The 14,789-nt window shown below is 34.8% G+C and overlaps 1 long non-coding RNA gene across 1 annotated transcript; it reads left to right on the top strand.

Moving 5' to 3' along the window:
* Window positions 1-611: 611 nt before the first annotated feature.
* Window positions 612-7,304, top strand: LOC111502624 (uncharacterized). Its single transcript, XR_002721753.2, has 2 exons — window positions 612-784; window positions 6,943-7,304. It is a non-coding gene; the product is annotated as an uncharacterized lncRNA (long non-coding RNA).
* The last annotated feature ends 7,485 nt before the right edge of the window (window positions 7,305-14,789 follow it).

The raw sequence follows: 14,789 nt of genomic DNA on the forward strand, positions 1-14,789 counted from the left end.
AGATGGATATGTCGGTAACCAACATACCGAAAAGTATTCTCAGGAACTACATAAACATAATTAAATTCACAATATCCACCAAGAAAAAATTCAATAAAAATCAGGCGATATAGACATGTATGTTTTGCACTTTCGCCACTATGGCGCTAGTAGCTAATTTTGAAATCTGTTCACCGAAGGCAACTTTGAATTGAGAAAGCGACTGATTCTATCTATAATGAATCTAAAATAAAAGGTTCTCGAAAATGGTTCTCCTTTGTATATTCTATGTGTACATTTTTCCTTTCCTACAGTCAACGGACTCACTCTTCTGTCTCTCTCTCTCTCTCTCTCTCAGTTACAGTCAACGAGATTCCATTTGTGACGTCTCCATTTTCGCCATATTTACATTGTTTGTAAAATTTCGTTTTTCAGGATACTCCTGTCGATTATGTGGGCGCGGATACAAGAGAAAACAAGGTTTATCGCAACACTTGAGATATGAATGTCATCAAGAACCAAGGTTTTCATGTCCTTTCTGCGATTATAAAGCCAAACTGAAGTGTAATTTGACCAAACATCTTACGATAAAGCATGGAAACAAAGGAAGCATTGGAAAATCTACTCGATGAGAATTATCAGATCTGTAACAAAATATAGATTCACGACTCATTATATATGTATCATATTCGTAATATTATATCAAAATACTCTGAAGAAATTATTCATCTGGACGAAACGTTTGGTATTACAAGTTCCATTTGACCACAGCCTATCAGCCCGAATTTTGTTTTATCTCTTTCTGGTAATATTATTATACTTCAACCTCTCCTATGGACGAATAATATAATAAGGAACCAAAATTTAAGGGAAAATATATTATCACCATCTCAATAATACGGAATCAATCAAATGAATGAGAATTACAATCAAAATTCCACAGAGTTGGAAATGTTTGATTAAATCTTCTCATCACAATCTTCAATTCAAACGTTCTCTACGTTAACAACAATAAACTTCCTCTCATGAAGCCCCATGCCCCCCTGGGTTGAGTCCCTACACTGTTATTGTGTGCAGAAGCTAGAATCTCGTCCATCCGCCCCCACTCATTGCTGAGTGGACTGCAGATGGGCACTTCACCAAGATTGACATCTGACCTACTGCGGTCGAAAGTTAGGTGCTTGTACTTTCTTCCTCTATTATTTTTATTTATCGTCACTTTACTGAATGTAATTTTTGCATGGGGCCCCCTCAAACTAACCGGAGACGAGTGTCTTTTGGTCGCAAACTAGTGTTTCTTTGTGTATCTGAGAAAAGAGTGAGTATTCCCTGTTGAGCGCTTCATGTAGATCACGCATGGGGTGTGATCGAACTATTTCGAAAGTTTTCTACGTTCCGTAGTGGATGTTAAGGTGCAGGTCCCGATATATGGATCTATTTGGTATATATCTTGGAGCTTTTACGGTGGCTCGCACGCAAGCGTTCATAAACTTCTGGATAGGTTTGTTCTGGTTCTACGAAATTCAGGTTCTAGGACGTCAGGATCATGCGCAGGTGATATACAGGGTGTCCCTGGACTTCCTCTTTTCCTCTCGGGCATGTATAGATGGGGTCAAAATATCACCAGTACTTCATATAACTTTTTTTCCTAAAATCCTTCGTTACCAAGTAACGGGCCCTCGAAGTTACAAAATGAAAAATGTTTTTCTTTGATAACTTTTCAAGTGAATATTCAAAATCATCCAAATTTTGGTAATTGACTAAATGAATGAATTCCTTCGATGAGTTTTCATGCAGGAGTCAGTTGTTTTGCTACAAAGTCAGGAACGGACTACCCGCGATGGTCCACACCCCAAAACTTTGAAATGACAGATATTTTTCAATATTTTTCACCAAATTAAGGTTACTTGGACAATTTTATGAATAAAAGTACTCGTGTGGAAAGTCGATCGGAGCAACGAGTCTTGATAAAAATGTAGTTTCACTCGACGACATCAAACCCGCTCGTCCACCATTATTTGAAATGAATAATTATCAAAGCAGAAATAATAATGATAACGTTAATTCCACAACATTTATCCTGAGATGTCTACCATTATTCGAAAATATTAGTTTTTAAGGAAAATGGAAATGATAGGTAAAATGTTCATAACGAATTTTTATAATGCAAACACGTTTAACTAACGAAACTCAAGAGCCTCAAGAGCAAACAGAAATGAAAAATCCGCTACAGAAACTGCTCGATATGACCACCTTCTCTCTCTATACATTTTCTTAGTCTGCGAAGACACCCTCTCTGTACTTGAAATAGCATTCCAGGGTCGTTTCGTATGGCTTCACAATGTAATGTTATTCTATTCAACAATGCATCTCTTGTGTGAATAGGTGTAGCGTAAACAAGGCTTTTCAGATGCCCCCATAGAAAGAAATCCAATGGATTTAAATCCGGAGACCGCGATGGCCATGAATATGGCCCACCTCTACCAATCCATCTATTGTGGAAAATATGGTTCAGATGGTCACGCACAATCAAACTAAAATGAGGAGGAGCGCCATGGAGATTATGAGAATTGATAACTCCATCTCTACTGAAACCTGCTTCATCACTGAATAAAACTCGATTAATAGAAGTCATATCCTCTCTTAGCCTATCCATGAACCAATTGGCATATTCCAGTCGTGCTGGAAAATCTTGAGGTGTCATGGCATGTACCTTCTGGATGTGAAATGGGTGGAGCAGTTGTTCCCTAATTATTCTATGAATAGTGGACTTGGATGTATGGAACTGTTCTGATAGATTTCTGATGCTCATTGAAAGATCATCAGCGACGGCTAGTCCTGATGTAGTACGTACAGTCCTAGGAGCGCCCTCACCACCTCGTTTTGGCAAAACTGTACCTACAATAATATCGAAATAAAACAACGTGCTCAAATTAATTATCAATTATGACATACCTGTCTCCCTCAAGCTGCGATCGACACGCTCGAATGTTTCTCTTGACGGTACTGTTCGATTGGGAAAATGCTCGGAATACAGACGACGAGCTTCTGCAGCATTACAAAATGCTCGTCCATAAAATACATGCATATCTGCATATTCATTGAATGTAAACTGTTCGGCCATATCAAAAAAATTCAAAATATCCTATAGAATATTGACAATACAATGATAGTCATATGACAACGCACCACTCAACAAAACAAAATCGCATTCCAGTTTCTCATTTTTTATCAAAACTTTCTAAAAGGTTTTTTTGTCAACATCTGTGAAAGAAATGGAACATAATTATTCCCTGGATATTTTTCACCTGATCATGTGCAGCCGTTTTTGTAGTTCATTCGTTTGCTTTTTATTAGTATAGTAAATATTTTTTCCGATGTGCGTTTTTTCAGCTAAATTTAGATTCGTGTTAAAGAATTTCTCCCATAAAATTATAATTATCAGTGAAACTCCTCAACAGTTTAGCTGTGAAGAAGAATTTGAAACATTCGAATGTTGAGTTTCATGAGATTCAGATAACTGATCAACACGAAACGTGATTATTCCACACGTATTATGTACATACAAAATATGGAATGAATTCGATATTTCATAGTAGAGTAGCTTGTCAGTTTAAAAACACCACGAATCTACAGAACTTGATATTTCTTTTGAAAAAATATCTGCTATCACAATTGTGACTTAAACTTCCATATAGGTACTGTACTTTTTGTTTACGACTTCATTTTAGCATACTTTGTATTATTCCTGTTATAAATGTTGTTGAATTAACGTTATCATTATTATTTCTGCTTTGATAATTATTCATTTCAAATAATGGTGGACGAGCGGGTTTGATGTCGTCGAGTAGAACTACATTTTTATCAAGACTCGTTGCTCCGATCGACTTTCCACACGAGTACTTTTATTCATAAAATTGTCCAAGTAACCTTATTTTGTTGAAAAATATTGAAAAATATCTGTCATTTCAAAGTTTTGGGGTGTAGACCATCGGGGGTAGTCCGTTCCTGACTTTGTAGCAAAACAACTGACTCCTGCATGAAAGCTCATCGACGGAATTCATTTGTTTAGTCAATTACCAAAATTTGGATGATTTTGAATATTCACTTGAAAAGTTATCAAAGAAAAACATTTTTCATTTTGTAACTTCGAGGGCCCGTAATTTGGTTACGAAGACTTTTAGGAAAAAAAGTTATATGAAGTACTGGTGATATTTTGACCCCATCTATACATTCCCGAGAGAGGAAAAGAGGAAGTCCAGGGACACCCTGTATATGTTTTATAGGGCGGCTCTCGCCAGCCATAGTCTCTACCGTATATGGGCCCAGAACGTTAGTCTTTTATCGAGAGTGACTCCCAGGTATTTCGCTTCGTTGGTCTACGGAATCTCTTGTCCATTGTTTCTTCCGGGTGTACCATCCTCCGGGTGAACAGTATAGCCTGACTCTTGTCAGGTTTCATACTGATTTTCCAAAGGTTGGCCTATTCCTCTAATCTGTCTTTTTGCTGTTGCAAGTATCTGGTAGCTTGCGCATGGCTAGTTGATCTCGCCCATCGAGCTGTGTCGTCCGCGTAGAGTGCAAACTTGTTAAAGTTGTTATTTGGCTTGGCCACGTTTACTGTATATGCCGAAAAGAGGTGTGAGGAAAGAAGTGCACCTTGCGGGACTCCTGCTTCCAGTAATGGAGATTTCTTGTCCTACTCAGCAGCGGCATCGCCGGTCGGCTAGGAAAGATTCGATTAGTGTTACCATTTGTTTCAAGCCAAAATTTCTCATTTTGGCCACTTTTGGCCAAATTCTGTCGAATGCCTCAGAGACGTCAAGGAGTATCGCTCCCGTGTGGTATCCTTTGCCAAGGTTGAAACCTTCTGTCGCATAGGTCTCTCATGAAGCAGTGTATGTCTAGACTCTATAGACAATAAAATGTCTAGGCCAATAATGTTTTGTGGTTTTCATTCACATGACGCCTGAAAATCGCAAACACAAGCTGGTGTCATTTTCTAATTGCCGAGTGTAATGGAGACTGTATGTTTATGTGTCAGATGATGTGATTTGTGATAAATGTGAGGTCATAGTGGTTACTGGTTGTATTTCATTTGTGATCTCATTTATAACCTATGACAAGTCTAAAAGCGGATTTACAGAAAACGGACTTGCTTGTGACTAGTTTCGTTTTCATAAACAGAAACAAAAAACTTGTTTCAGTTTCGAAAACAAACCTGAATTCCACCAAATGGACAAAAACCTATCTGACTCGCGTTTTTTGTTGTGAAATATTTTCTATCGTTTCCAATGAGCGTGAGGAGCGAAAGCGAAAGAAAATAACAGGATACTAGATAGGATCATTGTTGAGAAGACGAATAGATTATGAAACGGATAAAATTATGGCAGATTTGATAAATGATAACATCGGAATGAATGGAACTGACATCATCGTTTCGTTATTCTCTAGAAATGTTCAATCACGAATTTGAAAACTTATTAAATGTACAGGGAACAAACATTTTCAAACGTCATACATATTTTTTTATATCTGAATAGTTGCTTGTTCTTGTCGCCGGCCGTTTCCACATAGCGAACTCTGTTTACGAAAACACAGACAAACATCGAAACTTTTTGATCTTTCAGTTGTTATGGGATAGATCCTGAGAAAAAATATGATAATTATCTATTTGAGAATGGATGACAATGTTTCAAGTGTAAACAGATTTAAAATTTCTCGAAAAACAACTGAAATGGAAGTGAATGAGAGGTTTAAATTTTTGAAAATACTAAAAATGGCCGGACAGTTTTGTTAAAACAGAAAAAAATCGATAAAAATTCGTAGCATTCAATTTGTAAAGCAAACAAATCGATGTGACTTGAAATGAATAAATGGGTTGAAGTAACTGAAATATTGAACAACAAAAATGAAATAGAAACAAAAAAAGTAAACAAAAAATAATCAAAAATAAAACTAAGAAAATATTTCAAACTTCACAACGTTTTAATTGTCTTCAGGTGGTAACGGGAATAGGACAGATTTCTGCCAGAACTCGAAAGCATTGAATTTATACTCCTATACCTGACATCAGTAGTTTGTGCTACTGTAGATTTCATCAGTGGTGCTAGGCTCGGTCATGATTGCAATTTTAGAATTCACTACCTCTTGAGGAAAAACCTAAATTGACAGAAAACTCGTGGTTAAAATTATTTATAGGTTCCTAGATAACGTCTTCGTAAAGGAAGTTGTTATCGTCACATCTCATCCAGTATTATTTTTTTGCCTGCAACCTAGACTGCCTAATATAATTATTGTGAATAGAAACAGTGTTTTTTTTCGGATTCTGGTTTCATCTAGCTGTCTATTTTGTAAGTGACAGTTAGTTAGCTTTAATGCACCGTCGCTGGAACCCTCGTTAATTTTTGTTTTCTGTCGATCACGTAGATGGCGTATTCGTAGTGGGAGTCTTCATCGCCACTTTTCAAGTAATCCTCAATATTGTGAATGCCTTCATATTATCCAAGGAATGTGATACTTTTTCATAAATATTATTTGGAGTTATCCTGTGATTGACAGATTTGAATTGTGAGTTTCATGTGGTTAATGAGTAGCTTTTAATTCGATATTCCCTTTTTGCTAACCTAACAAACGCGATAGGCTGCTTTTTTCTCTGCCTCCAGGATAACTCTAACTATGAAAACTCATTCGCCTTGAAAGTTAACTGTCCCCATGTTTTTCCTGTAGATTCGCATAAGCGAAAACATGTTCTAGTAAATGACGCACTGTACGTATTATATTTGGTGTTATTCTGAAAAATAAATTGTGAAATAAGTGTATATTTTCATTTTTAATGAATGACTGAATGGCTTAAGAAGTCGAATAGTTCAAGAGTTATTTTATGCGAACTTATATTTGCCTTTTTCGATCATGCATACTTTGTTCCACAATTTCAGTTGGTAATTTTCTTCTCTATTTCAGTTGGGATATTTTTTTGTGGAAAATGTGGCAAACAATTCAAAACCAAAAGAACACTGCGACAGCATGACAGGTTCTATTGTGACACCCAACCATCTTACGAATGCCCGCAATGCCCATACAAGGCTCAAACTTCAGGGAACCTCAGAAGACATCAGTTTTTGCTTTCGCATACGAATAAAAAAAAGAAGTCAAGACTAACTCTTTAGTTTCTCATCATTTCTTTCGTTATCTAATTACATGGTTTGAAATATTGAATTTTTTTTTTTAGGTACAGATCTTTGATAATTGCTTATTTAATTTTGTTTTCCATTCGTAACAAGTTACTTTGTTTCGACAAATAAAATAGTGTTTCATGATTTGCATTTCTTGTATTTTCTTGTAACCTTAGGTTTTAACGAATAATGAAATGGAGGTGGGACAACTGATTTGAAGATTCCTAAACAATTTGAAAAAATAAATCCTCTCTCGAGGAATAATTCAACCCACAGAACAGTCATATGGCAGGTTTGAATATCCAGTGAAAAATGATGAGCTTGCTGAATTCTAAGTGCCTTTCTTGTTGGAAGAACTGATAGTTGAACGATAAATGAATTCACAAAGCTCTTCGTATGTGTGTTAGCCGCAATTGAAACCCTTGACGTGAAATGAAACTAGTGAAAACATTTTCCTCAGACAACAGTGTATAAGAGTACCGTTAACATCATCAGGTGATAACTGAAACCAACTACTCATTTACGAATTACGGCACTTTAAATATACCTAGAGGTGCTCTTTGGAACGTTTGGTTTGACCAACATACTTTTTCATTCTCCGTTTCCATTATCCTGTTTTTCACGTTGCCTACAGTTGTTAAAGTGTACATGCAGTTTTGTAAGTTAGTTTCATGATTTTTAGAAAATCCGGGCCAACCAATTTGTGTATTTTGGTTCATATGGAAGAACTATGAATTATGTCTTTTCTTCTTTGAAAAAAGTAGGGAATTTACGAGGACGCTCTTAAAATTTTCATTTCACAATCAACTCATCAAAAAACCGAAATGAAAATTCAGATAGTATTTTCATAATAATCAAAGTTCACAGTTCCTCCATCTGAACTGAAGAATGATTATGATCTGGTTCAGCTTTTCCAGCTTATGATCTAGTTTGACCCTTCATTTGATCTTCACGTCAAATAGCTAGTAGCTAGTAGGCAAGTTTCAGATATCATAGACCACCTTCCTCTGTCGTCTACGTCTGTGAATTTTGGAGCCTGACAAGGGATGTATGATGATTGACTGTCAGAAATGTTCAATTAATGTTTCAGGTACTCGTATTATATGCATTTATTTCAGAAATTTCACATGGCTAAGACCAGCCAGGATAGGTACGTAATGATTCAAACCCTTTCATTTGGCCACCATTTTCAAGCGCAATGATCAACTCTACATTGGATATGTACTGAAATTTTTTGCAGGATCCAACTGCTTTTGGCGCCACTGAAGTCATCATTGTAGTCGATATCGATTAGAGATTGGAGTTTATCAAGTTTAATCGCTCAAAATGTGTATAAATCCAAAATTTTCAAAATGTTGCTGAAAAAATGGTTAAAATGTATGATAATTTGAAGAAATCTCAAGACCATAAGTTTATAACGTTATTTGGGTATTTTTTTGATCAATTGGAACAGCAATTCAACGTTTCTTCTTTTAGAATTTGGTTGGAAACCCCTGCTCTGTTCAGGCTGCGGACGCTCTTACAGAAGTAAGGATTCTCTAAAGTACCACCGAAGAATGGAATGTGGGAAGGAAAAACAATACAAATGCATGTTTTGTGACCACTACTCCAAACGTCCATTCGATATAAAGAAACACTGTATAATGAAACATTCAGAGCAAATTATATCAACCAAAAACTGTTACGTCAAAATGTAAATACTACTTCAGTTACAAGTATATTATTTGTTTTTTCAAGTATATGAATATTCAACGAGAATTTTTTTAAGTATCTTGAATGATAAAGTGTATAACATGCTTCGTCTAGGTAATATGTGACCCAGAGTTAATATGACGTGAAATGAAAATCAAATTATTAATGGCTTATTCAGTAAATTGAACACTACTGAAAGTGAAAATGAAAATGAATGAAGAATTGTGCAAAAAAATACCATTGAAAAATTTGCCATTCGGGAGCTTTCCTTTTCTCACGCTCTTGTTGTTCAGTGCACCGTAGTCCGTTTTCCCGCTTGTTTAGAGGTTTCCATACGCTAGTCTGGCTAGAAGCCAGTACGCAGCTTCTTCAAACATTCATACGAAACTCAAACATTTTTATCAACATTTGCCTAGGTACTGGCTTATTACGTATCAATTACTAATTACCGACTTTTATAGCGTATCATAACGGTACTGAGACATTCAAATGTGTCGATAATTATATATTGTATATTTGTATATTTCACAACAAAATCGAGTATTTTCGGGAAAAAAAAGGGTTTGGAAGAAGGGGTGAAAGTAATTAGTTTCGAAATAAACTATTTACAAGGATAAAATTTCACTTACATGGAACACTGTCATCCAAAGTTATTTATTTTCCCATACGTATGTATCCGAATAGGCCGGCTTTCCATCCATATTTTCCTGTTATTTTTTATATTTTTCTGTTTCAAATTCCAAGTTCATGAATTTCTTTTCACAAAAACTCACTGCTCCCCTAATAGCCAATATCTCGCATGATAGCTTAAAAATTTTCCTCGTTCCTCTTTGAAATAGAAAATAATCATGGAAATATGATGGAATCGGCCGATACTTGATGAAAATCCATAACTAACGTATTCCAAAAACACTTTATTGTGAGATTTTCACTAAATTGTTTTACAAAAACGCAACACGTGTTTCGCCATACAATGGCTTCATCTGGCGTGTCTTTCAACTAATTCTACACATTCAATACTAAATATATATATAGTTTATGGAGTACCTGAAATCAAAGTACCTGTAAACGAAGTACCTGAATTTTATTTAGCTGATATTTTACCTGAGTTTCTAACGAATTAAATTACCTGCACTTATGTTCCATTTTCACATTTGAAAAAATATATTCAGTAACGAAGAGTTATTGAGTTCTAATTGATCATTCAGTAAATTACCCGAATTCCTGAATCTATTGATTTCTAAACATTCTAGATGATTAAGTTTCAAACTCTTCTCTTCTAAATGTAACACCTCGTACTCATGATTGAACTCATGTCCTTCTGCTAAAAGATGGTTTGCAAATGTGGAATTGGTCTTTCTATTTACAAAACTACTCCTATGTTCTTTAATTCGTTGGAAAAATGTTCTTCCTGTTTGGCCAATATACAGTTTAGGACAAGAGCCACAAGTCAGCTTATATACTCCTGATCTATCCGACACCAAAGTTTTGTCCTTATTGTTTTTAATAAATTTACTTAGGTTATTATTCGTTCTATAAGCTACGTTTACGCCTTCTTTCTTCAAAAAACGGGCAATATTCCTGTTTGGTTCCCCCACATATGTCAGTCTTATAACTAACGTTATCGCATCTTGAATATGGGTAGACCAGATCCATGGCTTGCTTTTGTCGTTTTTTGGAAAGAATGGAGCTTACAATATCTACCTTATAACCGTTATTAATCGCGAATTGTTTGATCAAATTCAGCTCTTTCTGGAAATCCCTATCAGACAGTGGAATATTCAATAATCTGTGAAGCATACTATTGAATGCAGCAACTTTATGCTGGTACGGGTGTACCAGCATTTTCAATCTTTTCATCTTTGATTTGATTTTTTGTATAGTTCGAACGCAAACCCCTGTGGCCTCACCTATTCATTCTGGAACTTTATTACTATTATTTCCTACCTTAGCATGAGGCATTCTCATTTCATCTGCCGTCGCTTTCACTAGCATACATTTTAATACGTTGTTCACAATTTCTCTGATTTGTCGACTGAAAACCTTGTTTTTCAGTTCACTGTTCAAATGCATTTTCAAAGACAACAAATAACTCAGTTATTCCACAGAATAATTTATCCACTCACTGTACTAACACCATGTTCACTATAAAAGTTCATCGATGTTATCAAGCTTCCGCTCCACTTTGCCGGCTGATCTTCTGCGCATCCAATATTCAGAGGCATCGATAGATGCCAAGCTGTACTTCATTCTGATGGAAATCTGAATGTGAGGAAAATTCAGATCGACTCACAATAAATTTTGTTCAACGACTGAATGTTGAAATAAGACAGTAGGTTATGGAATAGAGGCAGAATTAATGAGAAGAACTTGTTTCTTAGAGAGGTGTGTCTGTCCGAAAACAACTTTAATGTCTCATCTTTTCATATTCATTCTAACCCAAAAAACAAAATTATTCCTTCGCATGTGTCCATAATAAGGAGTATTGTTCATTGTTTTTTTATATTATATATTTTTATTTTATATTATATAGTATGGCTAAAACATATCTATAATTCATCAATAAAATCAAAAACGTTTCCAGACTTATGGAAGACAGCATAAGTGACACCTATCCATAAGTCTGGCAGGGTTTTTGATATTGAAAACTATAGGCCAATAGGAGTGCTGTATGCTATTGCGAAACTGTTTTAGCAGATCATCTATATAAAAGTGTTAACGGGTTTTGGCGAAAAAATTTGTGATGAACAGCACGGATTTGTTCCAAAAAAGTCGACGCCAACCAATCTACTAACATTCACTCATCACGTCCTCAACCATTTAGATAACAATAAACAGGTTGATGTTATTCATACAGATTTTAAAAAAACATTCGATAAAGTTAATCATGATACTGGAAAAGTTTCATAGAAATGGCGCTGATATCCAAGCACTCAAATTGCTGGCATCGTATTTGAATAACCGACACTTCAGAGTCGAATATGAAGGTGATTGTACAGGGAAATTTCGCGCAAACTCTGGAGTTCCTCAAAGATCAAACTTGGGTCCATTAATTTTTCTTATATTCATTAATGATCTAACTCAAAATATAAAGTACTCTGAGTGTCTCTTATTCGCAGATGACCCTAAATTTTATAGACGAAAAATTACAGGAATGTGTCAAACTACAAGAGGACATCAATAGTGTTTATCGATGGAGTGTGAAAAATGATCTTCCGTTCAATATATCCAAATGTTCTGTCCTGTCTTGTACCTGAAAACTAAATAAGACACTATACAATTACTTAATGAATGGTATTGAATTATCCAGGGTAGAGACTGTCAGATATTTGGGTATATACTATAACTACACACTCTTGTACAAACCCCATTTGGATTATATAGCATCTCATGCACTAAGAATTATGATATCAAAGTGATTACTACACTTTATAATAGTTTGGTCAGACCTAAACTTGAATATGGGACTTGAGTATGGCATCCTTCCTATAGTGTTCATAAAAATAGATTAGAAAAAATTCAAAACAGATTTCTGAGATTTTTATATTACAAGAAATATAAAGTATATCCGGATTATAATACAATTAGAACAGCAGCACTACGAAATGAATTTAAAATACCCAGTCTAGAAAATAGAAGACATGCAAGTATAGTGTTAATGTGTTATAGAATATGTAAAAAAATATAACTGTCCCAATCTCAAATCTTTACTGAATAAGAGAATTCCCAAAAGAACAACAAGACTCATCCAATTCTTTGATGTACCATATGTATCAACAAATAACTGTTCACCTATCATTACAATGATCAAAATAACAAACAACTTCCTGTTAATGTCAGATATCAACTTTGTTCTTCCTCCCAAACATGTTTATAGTGGTGTAAAAAAATACTTTTCAAGTTTAGAATAACAATGTTTTTTCCTTCCATTCGGCTTTATGTAGTGATACAATACAATACAATGTAACTGTATTCACGTATGAATATTAGAATTCTATTTATGATTTAGACTGTATTCACATTTTCATAAAAATAATTATTTTCATGTAATGAGGTTTCTACCTGTTTGAAAATAAATAAATAAATAAATATTGAATAATAGACATGGAACATATATGGAGGAAAATAATGAAACTGGTTTCGATGTGTACCCGATTTAAAATGTGAATATGCTATTTGACAATATGTACTAGTGAAAATTTTAAATTTAATTTTTTTGCAGATTATAAATGTTTTCAATGTGGAAGATCTTATGTACATTCAAGAAACTTGAAATTTCACATGAAGAGCTGTGGCCAAAAAAAATTCAAATGTGAAATATGCCAAATGAAATATTCTTCAAAATTTGCAATGAAAAGGCATTCTCAGAAAAGTCATAGTATTTATTGAAAAGTTGGTAGATTTGATGATATTTTCTTAAAACTTCGGGATGTTACATTAGGAATGAAATTTAATTTGTGCGCCTCATATTTCGAATTGATTTGAATGGATCAAATACAGAATTTTAAAAAAGCAGTTTCACTTCTAACTCAGAATTTTCGTTGCAAAATATATAAAATTGGGACAAGTATTTTTCGAATAAACATTCTTTTCTGAATTTGTAGATATGTTGTTTATTTATTAGACATATGACAAATTTCTTGTGTGATAATGTACTGCACTTCACAAAAATATAGTTTTTTCTCTGACAATTAAACATTTTAACTGAAACTTCAAACTGTACCGCACTTTCGACTAGACCGATATGCGAGTTGGTAGTGTTTATATATGCCAATGGAAGTCTTAAGAAGCCGATAGAATTATTCTTGGAGCGACGCGACATCTAAAGCGATCTAGAGTTGAGCGAGACCTTGGCCAAGTCATAGTCGGTTGACGACGACCAGAGGTGGCCGAATTTGGTTTTTTCAAGGGATGATTTACAACACTACTCTTTGAGGATAACTAGTTTTCAAGATGGCATTATTCTGTCAATGAAGATGTGTTGTGAACTCTTATTTGAAGATAATTCTATAGAAAACTAGTACTATGTTGCTGTATCGCTGCTTTTCCAATATTTTAACAGAATCATAATCAACGAACTTAGGCGTGCGCAGCGTTATAGAACAGTGCTTTCAAAAAATTGTTCTACAGCGCCATCTAGTGGCGAGTTAAAGAAAAATTGATAGCCTAAAAACCTTCCCTATGAAAAATCACTTATACATGTCAAGTTTCATCACGATCGGTTGAACGATGTAGAAGTTTATCACTTACCAACCAACCAACAAACATTCATTTTTATATATATGATTTCGGAAATTCGACTATTTTTTACAACTGAAAAATCTGTTTGATACTAATGTTAATCTCGGAGCCAACCGATCACATTTTTCCTGGCTCTCGTAAATACCAAAACAGAGCAGATGTAACTGCCACAACAGATCTGATTTATCGAACTGATTATCAAACACCTAGTAGGTGTTTTTGTTTCACTCAATAAAGTATTTCAGTATATTTTCATCAATGACTCTTTCTAAGCATAACTAATCGAATCTTTATATTTTACTATCTATAAGTCTTTGTTTTCAGGAAATCATTGCTGTACCATTTGTGGAAAAGGGTACAAAGTTGCTAGATCTCTGTGGAGGCACCATAGGTATGAGTGTCAAAAGGAGCCTTCATTCAGTTGTGACGTATGTGGATACAGAGCAAAACACAAGTCGAGCGTTACAAAGCACTTAGCTTCGGTACATCCAGAAATTGTTAGTTTATTCTGAGAGAAACAGTAATAAGAACATTTTAAATTCAGATGTATATATTTTTTTGTTGAAAAATACCAAGTATTTTACGTAAGTCTTACAGGTAGGTGTACAATATTTTGGTCCATGTCTACTTTCATGACACCAAAATTTCGTGTCCAATTTTCTTCTTCAGAAGTTTTGTAATGAAGTTTGTTAGAAAGAATTT

This window comes from Leptinotarsa decemlineata, unplaced genomic scaffold (assembly GCF_025532065.1).
Source record: "Leptinotarsa decemlineata unplaced genomic scaffold, Ldec_3_MD MMD2_tig00000133_RagTag_RagTag, whole genome shotgun sequence".
NCBI classification, from domain to species: domain Eukaryota; kingdom Metazoa; phylum Arthropoda; class Insecta; order Coleoptera; family Chrysomelidae; genus Leptinotarsa; species Leptinotarsa decemlineata.